General features: G+C 38.0%; 2 pseudogenes; both read right to left on the bottom strand.

Annotated features, from left to right (window-relative positions):
* The window catches only part of LOC125168051 (elongation factor 1-alpha 1-like), a 105,065-nt pseudogene extending 84,039 nt beyond the window's left edge, over window positions 1-21,026 (bottom strand).
* Window positions 21,027-22,709: 1,683 nt separating this feature from the next.
* LOC125169191 (uncharacterized) lies at window positions 22,710-22,808 on the bottom strand (annotated as a pseudogene).
* Between the last annotated feature and the right edge of the window lie 1,982 nt (window positions 22,809-24,790).

Here is a 24,790-nt window from a genome sequence, read left to right as displayed (position 1 = left end):
AAATATTTCCAGGGATACAGCTGACTACATTGTTTTGGTGGCTTATTAAATCAGAGCTGGCAACTCTGTGATTAATCTGGCTATCTCTTAAAGGTTTCACATCATGACCACATGATGGCTATTGTAGCTTTATGTCTGCGTTCAAGCAGAGAGGAGGGAAATGGAAAAAAAAATATGTCAGGAATGTTGTCCCCTTTAGTTAGGAAAGCATAAGGAAAACTTTCCTGGATGCTTCCCCATCTCCATCTCAGCAGACATATTACTGAATAGAATGGGATCCATGGACATCTCTAACTATATGGAGGCTAGAAAGGAGGAGAAGAAAATTGACCCAGAAGTAATTTCCTGGGACTGTAAATATTGCTTCTCTGAACTGACTGGATGTTTCTTTCAAGGAAAATGGGGAAATAGCTCTGGAGGAGACAACCCCCACTAGATCTGCTACAGGTCTTGTGGAAGTAGAGAGTCATTTTTGAAAGAAGTTTACTTAAAACAAAGGCTATTAAGGTTTTGTAGATATTTACTAGTAAGGGTTGACCAGATAGTCTCTTCAATGGATAGGAACAGGAAGAGAAGGAAGAAAGGGATAATAAACCAAGAGTATCTATGGAGAAGTAATGGAACTGAGACATTTATCCTGGTGGGTCTGAAGTTCAAATTTATATTTATCTAGAGAATTCATCATCCATTCTATTTTATATTTCACTTCTGTGGAATTATTCATCCAGCCCACCTTGCTGATCCTAAGTATTAAGTTCTAATCTGAGTCCTTTAGCATCGGCATCACTGAGAGGATTCTAGAGAGATTATTGGTATATACATTTTCTTTTTCAGTTTTGTACAGAGAAGTAAAGAACTGAATGTATAATTCTCCAAGAACTTGGCAAGTACAGTGGTAATGTAGAACAAAATAACATGGTCACCATTTGGATATGGGAAAGTTTTTCTCCCTTGGGGAAAGTAGAGTTTTTTGGAATGCTGAAAAACTAGAGGTAGAGATATATTCAGAAGTACTCAGACCCTGACTATACTTTCACATCAGCTGTGGATATGGCCTCATTGTCTTTGAGCTTATTTGAAGAACTCAAGAGTCCAATGTTTAAAAACATTCCGTGGGGTGCCTGGGTGGCTCAGTCAGTTAAGCATCTGACTCTTGATTTCAGTTCAGATCACGCTCTCAGTCATGAGCTCTGGTCATGAAATCGAGCTCTGAATGGGGAACTGCATAAGATTCTCTCTCTCCCTCTTCCTCTGCCAATCCCCCCACCAAAAAAAAAAATTCCTTTAAGTTGCAGTGAATAAATTTAGTGTAATTTCTTCTAGATGGATATGTAAGCCTCAAGTACAAAACAAATTGGTGTAGCAAGAATAGTCTCACATCTGGTAAGAACCTACTTTGTGTGGGCAATGCCACTGCAGCCTTGTTCCTCCAGTGGGGACTCTGGAGTTGGAGAAACTCTGCTAAAATGTGGTGTTTTCATTTCAGCCCCGTGTGTCATCTCACTTTCATTAAAATATTCTACCTGTGAGGAATTAAATGGTGAAGTAAATCTAACCTTGCAAGGAATCTTGTGTATGTAGTTCTTTCCCACTTGCTAGCCTCCAGTAATGCAGTTTCCACACGCGAGACCGATGACATGGTAGATTGTGTGGTACAGTCCTCTCTTCTCAAGTGCTAGGTTTTCGGGTCATGCTATCACACGGTAATTTGGGGGAAGGACCACACTAATAAGGAACAAGCCATGCTACTGGAAGGAATCCAGAAAGCCTCTCATTGACTGAGATAACTGATTATGCCAGTCTCAGCAAGTACATTAAATGAGTCCAAAGACAAGACAAAGAGTGAGAAAACTTGGGAGGCACCTGCCATAGTGCTGATAGCTTATTTACTCAAAATCACCCACCAAAACCCTAATAAGAATTGATATGCCTATTTACCTTGTTGGAATGTTAGGAAAAACATCTGCTTGGGAAACATTGAACTCAGCACGTATCTGCAAAAATATAGTCCTGAACTCCAAAAGGCAGGTTTGAGTAGACAAGCCATAGAAGTGATCTCTGGGATCCTGGGCTACAGTGTGGGTGAGTGATACATGGCGAGAATGGTTACCGAATCCCAGCAAAGCAACCTTGTCCTTCCAGTGTGGTTTCTTACTGCTAATAAAGGACAACCTGTCTCTATATGAAGGAGTTTAGCACCTATTTAGCTGTAAATTTGGAGCAGAAATAACTAGGAAGAATTTAAGAAATATGGGCTTTAACCAAGGGATGCCAAAAGCCTGTGGGAATAACATAAGATCAGGAGCCTAACCAAGCAGAAAGCAACAATCTTTATTATAAAGCAAAGAGCAACTGAAAATTGAAAGGCATGAGCTATATCAACCAGTTATAGATACAGCAGGAAAGGAAGCCACACAGAAGGATGCCATGTGGAAAATGTTCTGTGAGCTTCTTAAGGAAACACAGAGCAGAGAGCATGGTGCAGAACTAACATCCCACAGGCTAATTCTTGCTGTCAGGTTACGATGCCTTGATTTGCAGTGATTGTCAAAGACATGAGAGTCACTGGAGTTCATCCCCACCCCCGCACTTCAAATGAATCCATCCTAGTAACTTCACTGACAGCAAATACAGCAGCAATTCCTGCCATGCACCAAATCCACTGCACTGAGAGAAAGCCCTGCCACCCAGGCACTGAGCATCTGAAGCTTTGCACTGAATATGGCAGTTTATCAGATGTCCTTTGCTTCTTCCCTCTTCTGCAATAGAATGTGCTTAAGCACAAGCATAGTGCATCTGGGGAAGGACAGGGGCCCTAAGGAAAGCCTTTAATTACCTCATAACTCTGCATAAGGCCAGTATTAGAGTCCTGGAGTAAGAGGTTATTTGGTTACAGTTAAACATTTTATCTTAGTGACAAGAACAAAAGGAAAACTCTAGACACGAGACTAGTAAGTAGCTGTGCTTCCCTAAAGAAATTGCATCTGTAATGGACCGAAGGTTTATGTCTCCTCCCACCCCCAAATTCATATGTTGAAACCCTACTCCCTAGTGTGATGGTGTTAAGAGGTGGGGCCTCTGGGAGGTGGTTAGGATTAGATGAAGTCAGGACTGTAATGGTCTCATCACCACAGAACTTGCTTTCTCTCTCTGCTCTCCATACTGTGAGGATAAAGGAAAAGCAGGCAGTCTGCAACACAGAAGAGGGTTCTCACCAAAACCTGACCATGCTGGCACCCTGATCTCTGGCTTCCAGGCTCCAGAATGGTGAGAACAAAATTTCTGTTGTATTAAGTCACCCAGTCTATTGTATTTTTTGTTACAGCAGTCTGAATTAAGACAGTATCTGAAAACAGTCTCAAACACAATCATCTGTTTAGACATCACTTTGGGCCTTCAAATAGGAAGATGATAAGTCCCAGGAAGCCAAACCAAAAAGCATTCCTAGATAGGCAGCTGGGATGTTTTTACTCACAACACTTCTGACACCAAATATGTAATGTCTTTTCCATCGCCCCTTCTCCAATTCTCTGACACCAACTAAGTGTTGTACAGTTCAACTCCGCTCTGTCACTTACTACCCAAAGTTAGTTCAGACCTCACAGGTTAAAGGTCAGTCTCACAAGACTGTTCCAATCTCAGAGGCCGGTCACAAAAGGGGTGTCCTGGCTCCCCATACTTCTGCCTGGTCTACTGCAAATTCAGGGGTTTCTCCATCCCTCCACCCAGGTTCGGCAATTTCCTAGAATGACTCACAGAACTCAGAAAAGCACGTTATTGACATTCACTGGTTTATTATAAAAGACACAACTAGGAGTAGCCAAATGGAAGAGGTACGTAGGGCGAGGTATGGGGGAAGGGGCGCAGAGCTTCCGTGCCCTCTCGAGGCACACCATCCTCCCGGCACATCAGCGTGTTTGCCAAACTTGAGGCTCTCCACATCTCATTGTTTAGAGGTTTTTATGGGGGTTTCATTATGGAGGCAAGATTGATTACATCCTTGGCCATTGGAGATTGACTCAATGTGTGCTGTGGTGCCAGGCTGTGGTCTTAGTTGCATGGGGTACCATGTGCAGCGTGGCAGGTGGACGGGAGTCTAGATCTCTTCAGGTGCTGTTCCATGAGGAGGTGGCTGCCGACTTGATAAAAATTCTCTTTCCAATTGAAATGTTATTAAAAACCAAAATACATAAAACAGAGTCAGATATTTTTAAACTTTGTCCTTTCAAATAGTTTTAGATTCACAGGAATTTTCAAAAATAGTAGGGAAGCGTCATGTAACCTTCACCCAACTTTCTTCAAAGGTAGCACCTATGTAGTATAACCTCAAATATCACAACCAGGAAATTGGCATCGGTACAATCTACAGGATTTATTCATTATTAAAATTTAGTGAAACTTTGTCAATACTGGCTTGAGTAGCAGAAAAGATCTCAAACACCACTGAAAAAATGATTAAGGTATATGTCATGTTCTGGTTTGTTTTGAAATCTTTTGATGCCTCTCTTGATGCTTTCCTGCTATTCCCTAGTGAATAATCAACTGAAGGGAAAATGCTCTTGGAACAAGTTTCTTTCTTTCCGTCTTTCTTTACAATAATGGATATAAATTCATGTTTCAAAGAAATTATTAGTAATTTTGCATTTTTAAGCTGACATTTTGTACAATCTGATTAGATAATCAGGTTTTCTGTTTAAATTTATGATCTGACAGCTTTCCTAGAATTAGAACACATTCCATTCCTCTCCTAGAGTTTCACACGAGTGCATGCATCATTAGTACTATCGTCAACAGCCAGCGACTTTCACAGAATCCTAGAGGGGGGCTCTCAGGAGTGCTGTTATGTATGGCACACTATATATTGTGTTCAGCCATGGACCGGAATGGTCACTACAGATACTTTCCTCTACATTGTTCAGTTTCCTCTCTTTAGAAATACCTGGAGGGGTGCTATTACCTGAGGATTTTAAAAAACATTAAGAAAAGCTGCTAACATGAATTAATCACTCACACGATGGCATATATTTAGTATGCATAATTTTTACATAAAGTCAACTTAAGCATAAATATATTCAGCAAATTACAGGGACCACACAGATATCTAGCTCTATTGTGAGAGATAGAGCCTTAAAAATGTCATAATAAACACTCCTTAGGTATTTGCTATGTGCCACACATTGTCACATGTAGTCTTCCAGGCCTCTATGGGCAGGTATTATAACTTTTATTTTACAAATGAGGAAACAGGGGCTTTAAGAGATTAAGTTGTCCTACATCAAAAGGCTACTAAATGGAAGATCCAAGATTTGAACTTAAGTTGAATTTAAAAAAAATCAATGCTTTTAACTGTTATATGAATAAGTCCCCCACAGGATAATGGGGAACCCCTTATTCTGGAGGGGATAGACAGTCTCCCTGAGGCCCAAACCAGGAGGTTCCCTTACCAGGGGACATCTGAGCGCACATATTGATCTGAGTGCAGATACTCTTCTAAGTGCACAGCAGTTCTCAAGCTCTCTTCTTGCCAAAACTATTCAAAAGTCAGACTTTAATTTTATGGTCTTCTCTCCCAACTATCACTAACTCACCTAAATTTTTTATTCTTTCCCTAAATGCTAGTGGACATGACAAAGGAAAACGATGATTTTAGAAAATATGATTTCTTTCATAGTTTCTTCAAACTGGACTGCCCACTGCAAACATTACTGTGGTATCCTAAAACAATATTTTATTTTTTTCACCAGTTACTGTCACAGAGTTCCTAAAATCATTTGGACTTCCTGAGTGACAATGGTGATAGGAGCATTTTTTGTTCTGATGAGGTGATTCTTGGCAGCCCTAGATAGCTTGAGGATGAGAGCTGGTCACCAGAAAGACCAATCCTTAATTGAAAGTTTAGAGCTTTCAGCCCTATCTCTCAACATCAGGGGAGGGGAGATGGACTAGGAAAGCTAATCACCAATGGCCAAGGATGTAATCAATCTTGCCTCCATAATGAAACCCCCATAAAAACCTCTAAACAATGAGATGTGGAGAGCCTCAAGTTTGGCAAACACGCTGATGTGCCGGGAGGATGGTGTGCCTCGAGAGGGCACGGAAGCTCTGCGCCCCTTCCCCCATACCTCGCCCTACGTACCTCTTCCATTTGGCTACTCCTAGTTGTGTCTTTTATAATAAACCAGTGAATGTCAATAACGTGCTTTTCTGAGTTCTGTGAGTCATTCTAGGAAATTGCCGAACCTGGGTGGAGGGATGGAGAAACCCCTGAATTTGCAGTAGACCAGGCAGAAGTATGGGGAGCCAGGACACCCCTTTTGTGACCGGCCTCTGAGATTGGAACAGTCTTGTGAGACTGACCTTTAACCTGTGAGGTCTGAACTAACTTTGGGTAGTAAGTGACAGAGCGGAGTTGAACTGTACAACACTTAGTTGGTGTCAGAGAATTGGAGAAGGGGCGATGGAAAAGACATTACATATTTGGTGTCAGAAGTGTTGTGAGTAAAAACATCCCAGCTGCCTATCTAGGAATGCTTTTTGGTTTGGCTTCCTGGGACTTATCATCTTCCTATTTGTAGTACTATAGACATTAAGTAGGCTGAAATGACGACATGCCCCTTGTACTAAGAGGTGTTCTTCTTGGTATTTCCACTGTTCTAGCTATAGCAGCTTGGGTAAGAGGCAAATGTTTCACCCTTTCATGTTCATTCTTTGTTATATAGGGCGGACCCAGATTTTGTGGAGCCTAAATCTCATAAAATTTGGTGACCCCTCTTTAGGAGATGTAGTACAAAAACATCTTACATTTGAAGAACATGAACACATTGGCAAGGCTCCTCTCAGGTCTCAGGAAGAGACCCATGTAAAAGCAGCGCTGAGAAATGTAAACTTCCATAGCTTCATGGTGTAGACAAGGCCACCTTCTCTTGGGGAATGCTCATCTTCGGAAGTGACCAAGCAAAGAAAACGTGGGAGAGGCATAACATCTATTTCAGAAACAGACAAAACTTGAGAAATCCCTGGAGTACTTGAAGGGAGAGGTCAAAGGGAAGGGCATAGAACTCCCCTGAGGAAGGCAATACCCAGGTTGTAGCAATGTTCCTGGCATTTAGTAGGCAATTTGATAAATGTTATTGACTGTATAAATGAACACAATTTCCTTGACAGACCTCACAGTAGATTCATTTGATCAATTAATTAATTTTTCAATGGTGAATTATACAGATTAAAAACATTTTTTAACACTTACTAATTTTTGAGAGACAGAGAGTGAGTGGGGGGAGACACAGAGAGCAAGGGAGACACAGAATCCAAAGCAGGCTCCAGGCGCCAAGCTGTCAGCACAGAGCTTGATGGGGTGCTCGAACCCATGAACAACGAGATCATGACTTGAGTTAAAGTCAGATGCCCAACCAACTGAACCACCCAGGCGCCCCTTAAAAATTTTTTTTAACATTTATTCAAATTACATAGATTTTAATTTAAATTACATAGATTTAAATTAAACCCTCTTTTTAAAACTCCCTATTTCTCTTATTTTTTAATGTATTAATTAATTAATTAATTTAGAGAATGAGCAGGGGAGGGGCAGAGAGAGAGGGAGACAGAATCCCAGGTAGGTCCCACTCTGACAGAGCGGAGTCCAATGCAGGGCTTGAACTCATGAACTGTGAGATCACGACCTAAGCCAAAATCAAGAGTTGGCCACGTAACCTACTGAGCCACCCAGGCACCCCCATATTTCTCTATTTTAAACACGAGGCTAAGACTTTGACTCTGTGATCCTCCTGTATATCCAAGATGTCAGATCAGTTGTCTTTGCCACTTCAGAACAATCAAGTCTGTGACAGAGATGTGCAAATCCATACCTGCATATGATCAGACAAGTCTGATATGCAGAAGGACATGGTGAGCTATGAAATGCCTCTATCCCACAAAAAAAATGCACTCCTAGAAAAAGTGGATCATGTCCAAGCTTTAAGATACTGTGGTGTCCAATTTACTCACAATATGTTTTCAAGGCAAAAATCCAAGGATGTGTAAGTGTAAAGAAGAGGAGGAATAAAAGCAACATTTGAAGCTCAACAAGCTCCGGATCCTTTTAATCAAAATTATTTCCAGTCACTGTCACTTTGAGCTGGCTTTTCTGCTATGAGGCATCAGGCCAACGCAGTCAGGTTCCTGACAGTTGTATTCATCAATCCAGGAAATATATAGTGGGCCATTGGCACCATCTGCTACCCAGGTGCCAGTCACTGGAAGGCAGATAGGAACCCGAGAAAGCCTGTTGGAATGCCATTTGGAAAAAACCTGAAACCTGCTTTGGGAAAAAAAAAAAACTGGGAGCATACTGAGCATGAGAAGGATAGAGACTCCATAAAAAGAACACTAAGAAAGCAAACATATTTGTTAAAACTCTGACAAATCACAAGAAATTCTTCTCTTGCCTCCCAGCCAGTTTGATATGATTTTTGCTTCTGGAAATCATAAGAAATACAATATTGCCAGGAATTTTGTAGTGGTTGAAACTACACCCTTTATGTGCATAAATATCTCTTAATATTTGTGCACCGTTCTTATTTTAGAGTGGGAACACAGGAGAAGAAATCCGCTACAGGGCATCCTAATCCTGACCTCCTCTCAGGCTGTGACAAATCTTCACTGCAGTTACCCTCCTGAAATAATTATGAACTTTATTTAGAAACTGATCAAAGTGCCATCTTTACACAGTTGGTACTAGAAATGTTGTCAGCCTTGATCTCCAGCGATGTGGCCATCTCATCGGCCACAAAATTAGATTGTCTTACTTTTTAGGAATACAATTCAGTTCACTGAGAAGTCTTCAGACACGGCAGACCTCGGATGGAATTGCGCCAGATTACATAGAAGTCAGTTTCGTCTGTTGTACACTATCCAGGTAACTGATGCGGTCCGAGGAGTCAGTAATACTCATTATGTCTTCAGCATTGGAGCAAGACTAAAATGTGTGGCTTGTAACTTTTCCCCTAGTATCATCTCACCTTTTATGGCTGCTTCTGCTTTTGATGGGACTCATCCCTCTCTCTCCCTTACTTACCTTTACCCTCCCACAAAAGTTGTTTGTCTGTTGGTTTATTCCAAGGAAGCCTTACTTGGGGCTTAAGACAGTTCATAGGGACTTAGGCTATGTTTCTCAAACTTGAGTAATGTATATTACCTTTTAAGGAATGAAAACATAGTCCTAGATCTTGAATAGGAACTTAAATGATTTTTATTATAATGTTACTTAAGTATTTCTAAACATAAAGCTAGGTATAAGCTCCGCCTGCTCATAGTTATTATACATGAATTCAACCAAGACAAATTTACACATTAAATACAAAGGAAACGACAAATCCAATAAAAGTCAAACAACACTAATTTAATGTGACAATTAAACCTGTTTTGTTAAAATCAAATGGATTCTCACACTGAATATTTTCTTCAGTGCTATGGTTCAAGTCTTTTTGAGTTTGGCATGCTTATAACTATCATAAGCTCTGTGGTGACTATACTGGTGTATAGTGGGGGATGCACGACAATGGTCATTTTGACATTAGGACATCCCCTATTAGGGATGTCAGATAGGTTTGTCAGCATATTAAATGGATTCAAAGTATTCTATCATATTTATTTTTTTAAAAATTTTAAGTGTTTATTTTTGAGAGAGAGAGAGAGTGAGCGCAAGTGGGAGAGGGGCAGAGAGAGACACACAGAATCTGAGGCAGGCTCCAGGCTCTGAGCTCAGCACATGTGGGGCTCGAACCTATGATCCGTGAGATCATGACCTGAGCCGAAGTCAGATGCTTAACTGACTGAGCTGTCCAGGTGCCCTAGATTCTATCATATTCAAAGACCTTTTTTTTCATCTTCAAAAATAACCCTAGAATTAAACACACACACACACACACACACACACACTTATATATTCAAAGTAACAACTTCATTAGTAGTTTCTTATAACAGGTTTTCCACAATACACTATTATTATTCCTATTAACAAAAAATTGTTTCTCACAATTTATCTCCCCTAGTTCATGTTTCTTTTTTACCCAAAAAAAGTTCTACATATATTTAATTATTCAAACAGAATGTAACAAATGCCAGAGCTAAGACTTGTTCTAAACATCTGCATTTTTTTGCAACTCTATAGTAAATCTTGCCTACTGCATAATTTATTTCAACTTTTTTTTCTTCAAACCTTCAGCAATATTCTGAGTCTTCTGAAAATCTTTGCTAATAGAAGAACACATTTTAGTTTATTTCCATATTGCTTTTCATAAAGTGTTATTTCAACCATTTTTACTATATCAGGTAGAACTGAATAGTATTGTATTTGCCCAATGGTACACAGCTTTTTGTTTTTTATTTTTTGTTTTGTTTTTGTTTTTTTGTGTGTTTTTTGCTGTTAAGTAGGAAACCTTAAAATCAACTTCCAAATATTTATCATGAAGTTTTAAAAAAATCTCAACTTTGAAATAGTCACTAATTAATGTCATATAACATATATAACATAAAAATAATTATAGACCCCTAAATTATAGAAATTTTCAAAAATAGTCAAGAGAGGTCCCATGTAGCCTTCATGTGGCTTCCCTCAAAGGTAGCATCTTACCTAAATCTTTTATAACATCAAATACCAAAACTGGGATATTGGCATCATTGGTACAATCTCCAGGCCTTATTCATTATTAAAGTTGAGAAAAACTTTACAAATACTGGCCCAAGTATTAAGTGACCTGAAGTATTACTGAACAAATACTTAAGGTGTGTGTCATGTCCTGGCTGCTTAGTTTGTGAATATTTTGTTGCCTTCATGACGACTTCATGCTACCCATTGCCTAGTCAACTGAGAAAAAAATAGGTGTTTGCGGCAAGGTTCTTTATTTATAACCAATGGATATAAATAATGTTTCAAATACTTGAATTGATAATTTTTATTTCTAGGCTGACATTTTGTGTAATCTGATTAGATCACTTTTAAAAATTTGGTATGTGGGAGACAGTTTTTCTAGAATTAGAAAATGTGTTGGTTCCTTCCTTCTACTGTTTTATACTAGTGCCTGCACTAATGTGTTATCATCAAAAATTTTGTTTGGCATATTTATTTATTTATTTTTAATTTTTTTTTTACATTTAGTTATTTTTGAGAAACAGAGTGAAATGAAGCGTGAGTGGGGGAGGGGCAGAGAGAGAAGGAGACACCGAATCTGAAGCAGGCTCCAGGCTCTGAGCAAGCAGTCAGCACAGAGCGTGACGTGGGGCTTGAAGGCATTAACTGTGAGATCATGACCTGAGCTGAAGTCGGACGCTCAACCGACTGAGCCACCCAGGTGCCCCTTTTCTTTGGAAAACTACATATTTGTGCAGTAAATCTACTTAAGTAGGCAAATGTATGCTACATAAATTGCTTCATATAGAAGAATGATTCAAGTCCTATTTCTTCCCCCCACCTTTATGTTGAGGAACTCTCTCTTCCTTCAAGATCACCTCATATATCTCATGTGACACCTGCCCTAAGACCTGCTTGTAATAGACTTAAAAAAAATAGAGTTTGAAGTTAAACACTCAATGGATCATCCTATGTCCCTACTGGAGGTTATGAATTCGACTTTTAATCACTGACCCACAGGGTATAAAGACTTCACTGTTTAGTCCTTTCTTTCTAGCCTCCTTACCTTGTATCTACAAGCTCCCAATACCAAACTACTATTTACTCCTCACATACATCTTGTTATGTCATAGCTCTTCTCCTTTGTAAGCACTTTCCATTTGGAGCTCTCTTCCTTCCTTTACTGAACTGAAGAGCTCCTATTCTTTCTCTGAAATCCCAGCTCAAATGTCCTTTCTTCCAGAAAGCTTTCCCTTTTCCTTTCTCTGTATTGCATGTTTGTTCCACGTGAATCCACTGGTGTACTTATCTCACCAGGCTGCAGTTTGTTTCATTACATCTCTACTCAGTAGAGAGGAGGAGCTGTCCTACTCTTCACTGTTTAGTCTCTTAGATCAAATTGATTTTTGATTTGATCTCTTCCCCAAAACAACGCTTGTCTTTATAAAATCCTGACCCCTTGAACCACATGGAACCCACTAGAAAAAGTAAAATGAAGGTGTGGATCAGAGTATTTGCCAACAGGTTTTTTTTTAAGTTCATTTATTTATTTTGAGAGAGGGAGAGAGAGTGCGCGCGAGAGAGAATGAGTGGGGAAGGGCAGAGAGAGAAGGAGAGAGGATCCCAAGCAGGGTCCACACTGTTAGCAGGGAGCCGGCTGTGGGGCTCAAACTCACGAACCATGAGATCGTGACCTGAGCTGGAATCAAGGGCCGCGTGCTTAACCGACTGAGCTCCCAGGCACTGCTGCCATTACAACTTTTACCCATGAGGATTTTCAAAACTGATGCAACTAGAGAAAAGAATTTTAACTGATAAAACAAGTAACAAATTTTTCTAGGATGAATTTAGTAATATTACTATTATGAAAAGATTGTGAGGACAATAAACATCATTTCCTTGTAACATTCAGGCTTATTGTCTCTATTGTAAGCTAAATGGCCTATTATTTTCTTACTCATGAGGGTATAATGAATATCTCCTAGGCATTTTGTGACCTGACTCCACAATCCCCTAGAGAACCTAGAGCTGTACTGCAGACTCCAGGACTGTAGAACACTTGATATGGGGGAGAGGAGGAGGGAAGTATCTCAAATTAGACTTTAAAAACCAGGCTTTATGCTCCCATGTCCTTTGTGAAATGAACCATGGGGTATACAATTCTCATTTCTTTTTGCTCAGGAGGATGCCAAACTCTTTTTCAGGCAAAGGGGAGAAGCTGCTTTGGGCTCTCCTTTTCTTCTCCTCTGAGATTTGTTTCATAAAGGAACTATCATCGGCTACAGCTAAAATTCCCCCATTGCATATGCCTGAGTGTGCAAGACCGTTTTGTTGTAACCTTCTGCAAATGCCAACCTACCTGCCAAGTTTTATGGTCAATTGTGATATTTCTACTGCTTTTAATTTATAAAGTGTTTGCTTTTGGTGCTCAAAGGAGAGATATTGTCTCACACATCCCAGTGACCAAAAGAGTATAGTCAGAGGCAGTAGAGAGTTAACACAAGAAAGGAAGTCATAACTTAGTTCACTTCATACTTGGGGAGTTATGGTAGATGAAGCTTTGATTTGTTTATCCTCAGATAATCCATCCCACACTTGGAGAAAAAAAAACAGGGGGTAAAACAAAGAAGACAGGTTGTTCTGTTTTTTGTTTTGTTTTGTTTTGTTTTGTTTCCCTTAAGTGCTGATTGTTGAATATTTGCCAGTTTATTATTGTAAATAAATTGAATTAAGAAGACAAAAGATGCATCTAGCACCAAGGACTCTAAAAGAAAGACAGTCTTTCTTATGCTATTGTGCCTACTATATACACCATTACTTACTACAAACATAATAAAAGTTGTGTCCTTATCACTTTTAGTACTAGTAGCAGCTAGCATCCTGGAAGGGAAAAATAGCTCACTATTTTTTATCAGAATTTAGGGCCTGGTGAATAGAAAAGGGGAAAAAAAGTGCAAATAATCATGGAGAGCCCTTAATAATTTTCGTATAAAGAAAATAGTGAAGGGATTCATTATCAGAACATTCAACACAAACAAAAGCTAAAGAAGTCCACCACTACTGAGTTGGCCTTATAAGAAATATTAAAGGAATGTCTTTAAGCTGAAGAGAAAGGGTGTTAATTAGTAACAAGAACACATATGAAAGTATAAATCTCATTGGAAAGGTAAATATATAGTAAAGGTAGTAGATTAACTACTTACAAAGCTGGTATAAAGGTTAAAGTTCAAAAGTAATAAAAATAACTATGATGACAGTAATTAGTTAAAGATGCACAAGAAGACAAGATTTAAAATGTGGCATCAAAAACATAAAATTATGTTGGAGGAGTAGTAATAATGTTGAGCTTTACAATGGGATTACATTTAAGTTGTTATCACTTAAGATAGACTGCTATAGATATATGTAAGCTTCCTGGTAACCACAAAGCAAAAATCTACAGTAAATACACAAAAGAGAAAGAGAAAGGGATATAAGCATACCACTTAAAAGTCATCAAACCACAAAGGAAGAGAGCAAGAGAAGAAGAAAGAAACAGAGAGGAACTACAAAACAACCAGAAAACAACGAACAAAATGGCGATAAGTACATACTTAACAATAACCACCTTAGGTCTAAATGGACTAAATTCTCCAATCAAAAGACAGTGGATTAATGGGTAAAAGAAAAAAGAAAAAAAAAACCCAACCAATACCCATGTATATTATGTGTACAAGAGGCTCACTTTAGTTGTAAGGACAACCACAGACTGAAAGTAAAGAGATGGAAAAATGCTATGCCAATGAAAACCCAAACAAAGCTGGAGCAGCTTTACTTATGTCAGACAACACAAACTTTAAAACAAAGACCATAATGAGAGGACAAAGAAAGGTATGCAATGATGAAGGAGTCAATCCACATGAAGAATAACATTTGTAAATATTATGCACGAAACACAGGAGCGCCTAAATATATAAAGCAAATATTAACAAGAAAGAGATAGTGATACAATAATAGTAGGGGACTTTAATACCCTACTTACATCATCATCTAGACAGAAAATCAATAAGGAAACATTGACCTTAAATAACACATTAAACTGGATGGACTTATCAGATATTTATAAAGCATTGTATCCAGAAGCAACACATTTTCCTCAAGTGCACATGGAACATTTTCCAAGATAGATTATACGTTAGGCCACAAAACAAGTCTTAATAAATTTAAGAGGACTGATATCGAATCAAGCATATTTTCTGACAACAATGTTATGAAACTAGAAATTAATTAAATGAAGACAACTGGAAAATTCACAAATATGTGGAGATTAACAACATGCTATTGAACAATCAATGGGTCAAAGAAGAAATCAAATAGAAATAAAATTTACCTTGAGACAAATGAAAAGGGAAATGGAACATACCAAATTTATGGGATGCAGCAAAAGCAGTTCTAAGAGGGAAGTTCATAATGATAAAAGAGAGAACTGGGTTGTGGCAGATAACCTGAGGGAAAGACATTTGTACTTATAACCTTCCTTCTTTTGGATAATTTTCACTTTTAGGTAGAGGAGGTGTCTCTCAGGTGCCATGGATATTCAGGGCATATTGTTTTCAAATGTGAGATCAGTGAAGGAAGGGCATTAGAACTTAGGCTTGCCTCAGAGAGTTCATTAACACTGATCAGAGCTATAACTTTTTTGGTCTGTTTGCCCTTCCAGATCCCTTCTCCCCTCTTTTCGGTACTGCAATGAGCCCTGGGAGGCAGACCTTTGTGGATTATCTACCAAGGTTCCTTTGCTTTCTATTTTCCTACTGAGTTTACTCAATGGTGGGCACCAACAGGAGATCAGAGGAAGAAGAGATACATCAGTTCACCAAAGATTGTTTCCCTGCCAATAGCTATGGCTTTCTCCAATTCCCATAATACCCTTCCTCCCCCCACCACTCCATTTCTTCATGTTCAAAGTGGTAACAACTCCATTCTGTTAGAAGTAGAACATACCCTGTGTGCCTCACCAATCCCTGTTCATTCCCTCAACCTATACTCATCCCCTTGTCAAGAAAAATAAGTATCCTTTTCTTAGCACTATTCAAGGACCTCATTTCATTGGACTGTCTCTTGTCAGGACCCTGAAAAATATGTTACTATAATGATATTTTAGGTATGGATTTTGAATGAAGAGAAAATGAGGAGAGATTTTTTTGTTCATTGCTGCTGGAACTTTGTTGCATACCCAGCCCCAAAACAAACTTCAGCACTTTGTTGACTCCCAGACTTCTGATTGTGGGGAGGTATCTGAGTCTTCCCACGAGTATTGCCACTCCTTTTGGACTCACCAAATTATTCTAATTTCTCATTTTCCATCTTTTTTTTTTAATTTTTTTTCAACTTTTTTAATTTATTTTTGGGACAGAGAGAGACAGAGCATGAACGGGGGAGGGGCAGAGAGAGAGGGAGACACAGAATCGGAAACAGGCTCCAGGCTCTGAGCCACCAGCCCAGAGCTGACGCGGGGCTCGAACTCACGGACCGCGAGATCGTGACCTGGCTGAAGTCGGACGCTTAACCAACTGTGCCACCCAGGCGCCCCATTTTCCATCTTTCTTATTGCAAACTAGCTTGGCTCCTGACTTCGTTTCTCTTTTTATTGCATCTCACCTCATGCCCATTCTTTTTGTTGCCCTTAATACAACATCAATCCTCAAACTCCATTAAGTATAGCAATTTCTTCTAGACCAGGAGAATTTCTGCAATTGCAATAATTGTGTGAGTGTACTAGATTTATTAAAGTGTTTGGAAATATCACTATGGCTGTAAATGTCTCTCGTATTTCCAGAATATAGAAATGCTACCAGCAAATCTGGCAGAGAACAGTCTATTACCAATCCAAACACTAGCACTTTCACATCTGTTATGCTTAAAAATTTTAAGCTAATGTATTCATTCCAGAAACAGCAGAACAAAAAGATATCCAGCTAGGAGATCTATTTTCATATCAATATTTAAAATGCTTTCAATATTTACCATTTCATACTCACTAAATCTCCCATGACTTTTTACTTTCAGGAAATCCATCAGTTACAAACCAAAGCGAACATCTAAAAGGACCCGTAAAATGCAATATACATTGGCAGGCAGGGAGTCCAAAGCTCACTAGAGAATGTAATTAGCAAAATTTCTCCAAATTCATGAAAATGAATAAATTGTGTCACCATCTTGAAAATCCATATTTATTATTACTCCAAAGAGGGAGTCAATTAGTATCTAATTTTAAAATCTTGTCTCCAGAGAAAAGCATTCTATAAAGAGATAAAAATGAATAGAAAATTCACAATAAAAACACAAAATGTAAAAAAAATACATATTAAGAATATTAACTTTACTAAAAAACATGGAAAATAAATCAGTGTTTCTTTTTGTTTCAAATTGCAAAAATGTAAAAAAAATAATACTCATCACTGTTGTAGGAAAATTATACTGTACATTAAAAGCCTGATCTTTGAAATCACATTGTCTGAATTTGAGTCCCTACTTCGGTTTTAACTGAATAACTTTGGACATTTAACTTAAACTGTTTGTGCCACAGTTTTTTTTATCTTTAAAACTGGAATAATTATAATGTGCCAAGATGTAAAAACTATAGTCTGTTACCTGCCACATGGTAAGGGCTTAGTAATTGTCAGCAATTATTATTACAGCTATGATGAATGATGATGAGTGGTGGTGGGAAGGGCAGTGAATTGGGTGTGAACACTTCCCTACACAGTAATGAGAGTCTAAACTGGTATAAACTTTCTAGAGGGAAGTTTACCTTTATAGCATATAGAGCTATAGAAAGTTAGTTTTCTTTTTTTTCTAATGTTTATTTAGTTTTGAGAGAGAGCATGTGTGCACACACATGGTGGAGGGGCAGAGAGAGAGGGAGACAGAGGATCCAAAGCAGGCTCCATGATCAGCACACAGCCCGACGCAGAGCTCGAACCACCAACCGTAAGATCATGACCTGAGCCGAAGTCTGAAGCTTAACTGACTGAGCCACCCAGGCAGCCCAAATTTAGTTTTCTTCAATACAGTAAAATCATTTCTAAGCATTCATCCTGAGGAAAGTATCATGGAGACAAAGATTTCTTCCCAAGGATGTTCGTTTTAGCATTATTTATAATCATTACAAATGACGTCTGAAAATGGCAATACAATAATCATGCAATGGAATATTATGTAATAATACTTCTGAATGTTATTTAATGTTATTAATGCTACTTGAATGTTATTAAATGACATTAATGTTACTTATTGTCATTTAATAACTTTAATGTTACTTAAGGTTAGGGGATATACAATATAAAAAGTGCATGTGGTTGGACTCTGTGACCTTTATTTTTATAATGGTTATTTGTTCATTTATTCATTTATTTATTTAATTTTTTTGAGCTTACTTACTTTTGACAGAGACAGCAAGCAAGGGGGCGGGGGTCACAGAGAGAGACAGAGAGAGAGAGAGAGACAGAGAGAGAAGAGAGAGTCCCAAGCACACTGTCAACATGGAGCCTGATGTGTGGCTCAGGCTCATAAACTGTGAAATCATGACCTGAGCCAAAACCAAGAGTCAGACAGACACTTAGCCGACTGAGCCACCCAGGCATCCCATGTTACTTGTTTATTTTGATAGAAAGAGAGTGTGAGCAGGGGAGGAGCAGAGGGGAGAAGGAGAGAGAGAATCTAAGCAGGCTCCATGCCTTGCTCAGAGCTGATGCGGGGCTTGATCCTATGACTGTGAGACCACCACCTGAGCAGAAATCAAGAGTCAGTTGCCCAACCCACTGAGCCACCCAGGTGCCGCTGGACTCTGTGGACTTTAAGATGTAACTTTTATTACACATATACACACAAAATTATATATGTAATAATTTCCTATACATATGAAAATCTAAAAAGAAATTCCTCAAACTTATTGACTTCAAATGGCATTATTACAGGTGATCTTGTTGATTATTTTACATATTTGTATTTTCTAAGGTTTTTATTGTGAGAATTAATGAGTTTCAAAAATTTTTAAAAAGGTGCTAACATCTGAAGAGCTTTATGTGTGATTAACATAGTTCAAGCTAGAGCAGTCCTTGATAGCCTTCTAGTCATCTTTCTTTTCCTGACAGTTGCATGCTTAATTAGATACATTTACAACTTCATGCACAATTGATAACCTTTTGTCATAAGTGTGACTATAATTACCTGGTCAGCAACCTTGACACCAATTTAGTAGCCAAACTTAAACATAATTCATCTCCATTTTCAAGGTACTCAATAACTAACATTTACCTATAATTTATTGAGGATATACTATATGCAGACATTGTTAATTATTTTGCACACATTATCTACTTAATCTTTACAATTTATCTTGTGAGTTAGGTAACATACTCTCTATTTTATAGAAGAAGAGGGATTCAAGGCTTGCATTCAGTTATACAAGTTCCAAGGCTAGAATTTGATGCCAAATCAGTCTGACTCCAAGCCTACACTGTAACTCCTATATATGCTGCCTCTAAATAAGTGCCTTATGCATATCTGGCTTCTTTTCTTTGCTGTCATTATTGGGAAAGAAAAAACCTCTATTCTAAAGTATAATCTAGGATTTATTGATGTCTGGAAAGGTAGAATAACTTGGAATTTAACAACTCTGGCTAATATATAAACTAGACAACCACACTAAAATGAAGATTAGTTGTAGTCATTTTACTAAAGACAATCAATTTGCAAAAATAAATAAATATAAGGGTTAATCAACTATGGGAAAGGTTTGACAAACCACAGTATTACTTTTTACAAGAAAAAAATCTCTAAAAAGAATCTGTTTCATATGGGTATTAATTTCTTAACAATGGAAATGTTTCTTGTTTTGTTTTGTCTTCAAGGTAATGGTTTTGGTGGATGGAGGGATTTTTTTTTCTCCTTATTTTATGATAATGATGCTTCCATGATACTTTCTATTTATTTTCAGGCCATTTGTAATGTAGGCCCTGGTTACTAACTGGAAATTAAGGCAGGAGAAATGATATATTTTTCATATGTAAGTATTGAACTAAAGTAGAAATTTTCTCTCCCTGAGTCTACCACTAATTTGCTATAATTGCCCACCCAGAGAGGATAAGGATTAGATACCACTTCTTCATTTGTGCAATAAAAGGATACTTTATAATCTCAAACATACCTTTTAACTATATCATTCTATGATTCTGGGGAGTCCTAGAACATGGTTAGGTAATATAGTGTAAATATTTATAGAACAAATGCGTATCTTTCAGTTACTTCCTAATCCTATCTATTCTTCAAGGTCTAACTAAAACCCTACTTCCTTCATGAATACTCCCTTGAGTACTCAAACTTCCTGAACCCAAAAATAGTGGGTACAGTAATTACATGTTATCTTTAAACATTGCTTAATAATTTCACATAAGAAAGCCCTTGTTTTTTTTAAAAATTTTTTTAACGTTTATTTATTTTTGAGACAGAGAGAGACAGAGCATGAACGGGGGAGGGGCAGAGAGAGAGGGAGACACAGAATCCAAAGGAGGCTCCAGGTTCTGAGCCTTCAGCCCAGAGCAGGTCGCGGGGCTCGAACTCACGGCAGCAAGATGGTGACCTGAGTCGAAGTCAGACGCTTAACCAACTGAGCCACCCAGGCGCCCCAGAAAGCCCTTGTTTTAAAATAAGTTGTAAATCAACTTGACAGAGACAGGTTCTGAGCCTCTAATTGTATACATTCCTTGGGTTCAATCATAGCACCGGCGTCACAATGGATGGTTAGCAAATTCTTGTTAAATGCGGAGTAGATTTGAATTGGCAACTAAATTCATAATTTTCTATGTCAGGACATTCCTTTTATCAAAGTGAGTTGCCTTAGATTGCGGCCCAGGTCTTCCCTATGCCTGATGCTATTTGGTCATCATCATCATCACGCTGTCTTTGTGATCAAGAAGCATTCATTCAATCCTTCTGGAATGAGTGGCAGCAGCCCAAGATCTATCTTCAGGTGAGATGAGAAACAGCTGGCTCTCATTCTCTGTATCATCATCTTTCATATACCCAGAGTCTAAGATCATTAGTTTTAAAAGAGCCTCAAATATTGGATAAGTTTGGTTGCTACAAAAGAGGGAATAAGAGGAATGAAAGAAAACATGTTATGGGGAGAGGAGGGAGACGATGAGCTGTCAGTCTCTTGGTGCAAATCATTTGTCATGGGTCCTCTTAGGTCCACAAAGGCAGGGACACCCCTGTTATCATGAAGAGATTGTCATGGGACCAGTAGTATATACGCATACTGAGTGCACTTACGTTCTCGGTCAGTTGATAATGGTCGCAGGATTGCAATTTCGCCAATGCTCTTGGCAGTTGAAATTAAAATCAAATCTCCAAACATAGATTTAAAGAAGACAGATGGTTTTTCCCAGTCTCTAAAGAGGTGGGGGATAAATTTCAAACATTTTTCTGGCAGTCATTGTTTACACTTAAAAACTCAGCTAATATCATTAGTAGAGCACTGGAACAGGGTGAAGTTTTCATTAATTAGATAAAGAATTAGAGACCACTCAGAGACCACTGTAAAAAATACGCATGCGATTTCCATACTGAACTTGATGCTTCTAGGATTCATCATTTTGTGTCATTACTTACACATCCATTCACAAAGAGGTAGCTGTTTCTGGAAGATGGCACTGGAAAAGTCAGGTCCAGTCAAAAGAAAAATCCAAATTTGGTTACCACCTTCCTCTGAATAGAAGTGAAACCACATACCTGACGTGCAATTTTCAAAATTGCCTTTTCTAGTTTTTTTTTTTGTACCAAAATCTGAACTACATGTTTCTTGCCTGTATTTCATTTCTCATTCTTTCTAGGCCCCCCTTTCATTTGATTCAAGAGCATATATCTATCTCCCTATCTTTGAAATCTTTCTTGATTTTTGCTTTTTAGCCCAAGGAATTCAATTAAATTCATCTGGCAGATGGAAAGCTGAGGCCCATAAGGGCAGTAACAAATACTAAAAATAATGAGAAGGATGTAAAAATATCCTGATTTGGGGTCAGGGGGATTTAATAGGACTCAGAGGTTTTAATCGATTAATTAATTAATTTTTTCTTGGTTGTCCTTCCTCTTCTTTTTCTAATTCCCTTTGCTCAGGTACTGAGAAATATTCTTTGGCCTGAATGCTGGAGCTGAAGCAAACAGCTTTCCTCTAGTAAGTGCTCACTGATCCTCCACTCAGAATTGGTGTCACTGAACAGTGGTCATGAGGGCCAGATTTTCTGGAAAAACTCTAATTTCAGAGAAGTTCTATTGTCTCTCATAAACACATAAACACAATTTACAGCATATAGCATGTAACCCGGTTCAGAGATTGGAAGACTAAGGTTAATCTTCATGGTTAGTATTAGTCAATTGATTAGTCAGTATGTGTATTTGCATGTACACTTATGCATACATGTATACATATGCTTGTTTAAAATAAACTATATGTGTGTGCACATATACACACATACAGAGGAGTCTCATTCTCATTAGTTCCATTCTATTGAATTGTTGCAAACACTGAGTTAGCAAACACTGAGTCATTGCTCCCAGGGGAAATACAGAGTTAGGTTCCTGCAAGCCTCTTGTCACAACATTCTCATCAACTGATCAATACAAAGCTTTGTTTTATGTGTATTTCTGTTTAAAGATACCTTATTTAATATATATTGCCAAGTCATTAACATTAAACTCGGGACCAACAACACTGGAACTTATGTTTGAATGAAGGTTATCTAACACATGTATTTCTCTGTTAGGCGCATCACAGCTTTCTTGCACTTAGTAACACTAGACAGCACTTGAGCACTATACTTGGGGGTCATTTTAAACAGTGAAATCTACAGAAAGCACAAAAATACCAAAACAACGTGACACTTAATGAACCATGAAAAAGACACTTGTTTACGATATCAGAGCTGAAACAAAAAGACAGGGTGTGACCTTATTTGACTTCAACTGGAAATGTGCATCAGATGATTCCAATTTTTCATTTTGTGCATTGTCTGCGAATGATTGAAAACCCTGCAGATATTTTCTTTTTATGGAACACTTCACAAATCTGTGTGTCATCCTTGTGCAGGGGCACACTAATCTCTGGATCATTCCAGAATTAGTGTATGTGCCACTGAAGCAAGCATAAAACTTCACAAGTATTGGCTTTAGTGTTACAGATAAATTCTAGCAAGTAGGCAAATTTACAATACAGAATCCACAAATAATGAGAATCAGTTGTGTGTGTGTGTGTACTTGTCTCATCTAAATTAATTACAGAGGAGAAATTTGCAAAAACAACAAATCTAAAAAGTCTAAATTGGCAATATTAGAAATTTCTTGGACAGTCCTACAATAGTGGAGATTCAGTCTGACCATCTACCTACTACATCTCTGTTTACCACTGCTGAATAAAGGCACTGATCCTAAGAAGTACAAAACTGAGAATTTAAGTTCCCAAAAAGATAAAGTTATAATCTTTCTACAAGATTTCGTTGTCCACTCATTAATGTTATGTGCTAGCCTTTTGATTCCCAAAAAGATATCTGATGGTCTTCAATACACTCCCTTTCTTGTTTTTGTGTCTTCTTGGCATTTAGTACACTCTCTCCACCATATTACATGTTGAAGGAGCACCACCGCTATATACACAACATTGCTTATACCTGTGAATTTTAATTTAAAAAGGGGGAGGACACCTGGGTGGCTAGGTCGATTGAACACTTAAACTTGATATCGGCTCAGGTCATGATCTCACAGTTAGTTAGATCAAGCCCTGCATGGGGCTCCATGCTGAGCATGGGACCTGCTTGGGATTCTCTCTGTCCCTCTCTTTGTCCTTCCCCTGCTCGTGAGTGTGCATTCTCTCTCTTTCTCTGTCTCTCTCTCTGTCTCTCAAAATAAATAAGTAAATAGAGCCCCCTTTACAACAAGGTGTGGGGGGGACAACATTTAAGTTAAAAGCCAATCAAGTGTGACTACCACCAACAAATGGTATTAGTGTTTTTATCTATAGCCCTTAGGTTAATCAAACAATTGAATTTGAGGAGAAATTTTCCGAACTTAATGTGTATGCAGTAGAGAAGCTTCTATACTTATATATGTGTCCATCTCCTCCATTGGGCTATTATCTTAAAGGCAGCAGTGGTGTTTTACTAATTTTTGTAGCCTTTATATATAACACAAATTTCTGATACTGAATAGATGGATTGTAACAAAATATAGTTTGTACTGAAAATAAGGTCTCATCATTGAGTTCGTGAATTTTACATTTCAATAATGTCCTTTTCTTTTTGTTTTTCAATTTAGAAAGTTTTATACTCTCTTTGGGTAATTTTAGCTTCATCAATTTGAAAGGTGAAAAAATTGATTCTGGTTTTTCCAACTTGTTTCTTTAATTTTTTTTGGTATTAAAACAGAATACTATGTTTATTTTAAGAAAATTAGAAGATAAACAATATGAAAATAACACCAATAATTCTTCCTTTTGATTATAACTTAATATTTCAGTATATATATTATATATATGAATATATATATTATATATATATATATATTATATATATTCACTTATCATATCTAGAGTAAACCTACTCCTTCCCCATCCTCCACTCTAGACTGAGAACCAGAGAGGCACTGTAACTTTTGGGAATACGGCATATTACTCTGGGGTGTAACATGGTTTAAAGCATTTCCTGCAAAAAATTCTATGGAAAAATGTTCTAAACAATGTTCTTTTTTAAACAGATACAAGGTCTACATAAGAGGGCAAAAATAAACATGCAGGTTATTGGAGACAGCCACAGCCTAAAAAGCAATTGTATTAACATTTCAAGTAAAATATGGGGTGCCTGGGTGGCTCAGTCGGTTAGGATCTGACTCCTGGTTTTGGGTCAGGTCATGATCTCACAAGTTTGTGAGTTCAAGACCCACCTCAGGCTTTCATAATTTACTGGCAATGAAAATGATTTGACCAATTATATAATTAAAATGATATCAATAACAACAGCTATCAGAACAAACCCTGAAATTCGGGCAAGGAATAAGTGACCTTAATCAAGGCAAGTTTTTAGTCCTCCTTGAAATCTACAGATACACGAGTAGAAATGACAATTCTGCCTGACA

This window comes from Prionailurus viverrinus, chromosome B3, assembly GCF_022837055.1.
Source record: "Prionailurus viverrinus isolate Anna chromosome B3, UM_Priviv_1.0, whole genome shotgun sequence".
NCBI lineage: Eukaryota > Metazoa > Chordata > Mammalia > Carnivora > Felidae > Prionailurus > Prionailurus viverrinus.
The sequence above is the reverse complement of the archived record's forward strand: the minus strand, read 5'-3'. Positions and strand labels throughout refer to the sequence as shown.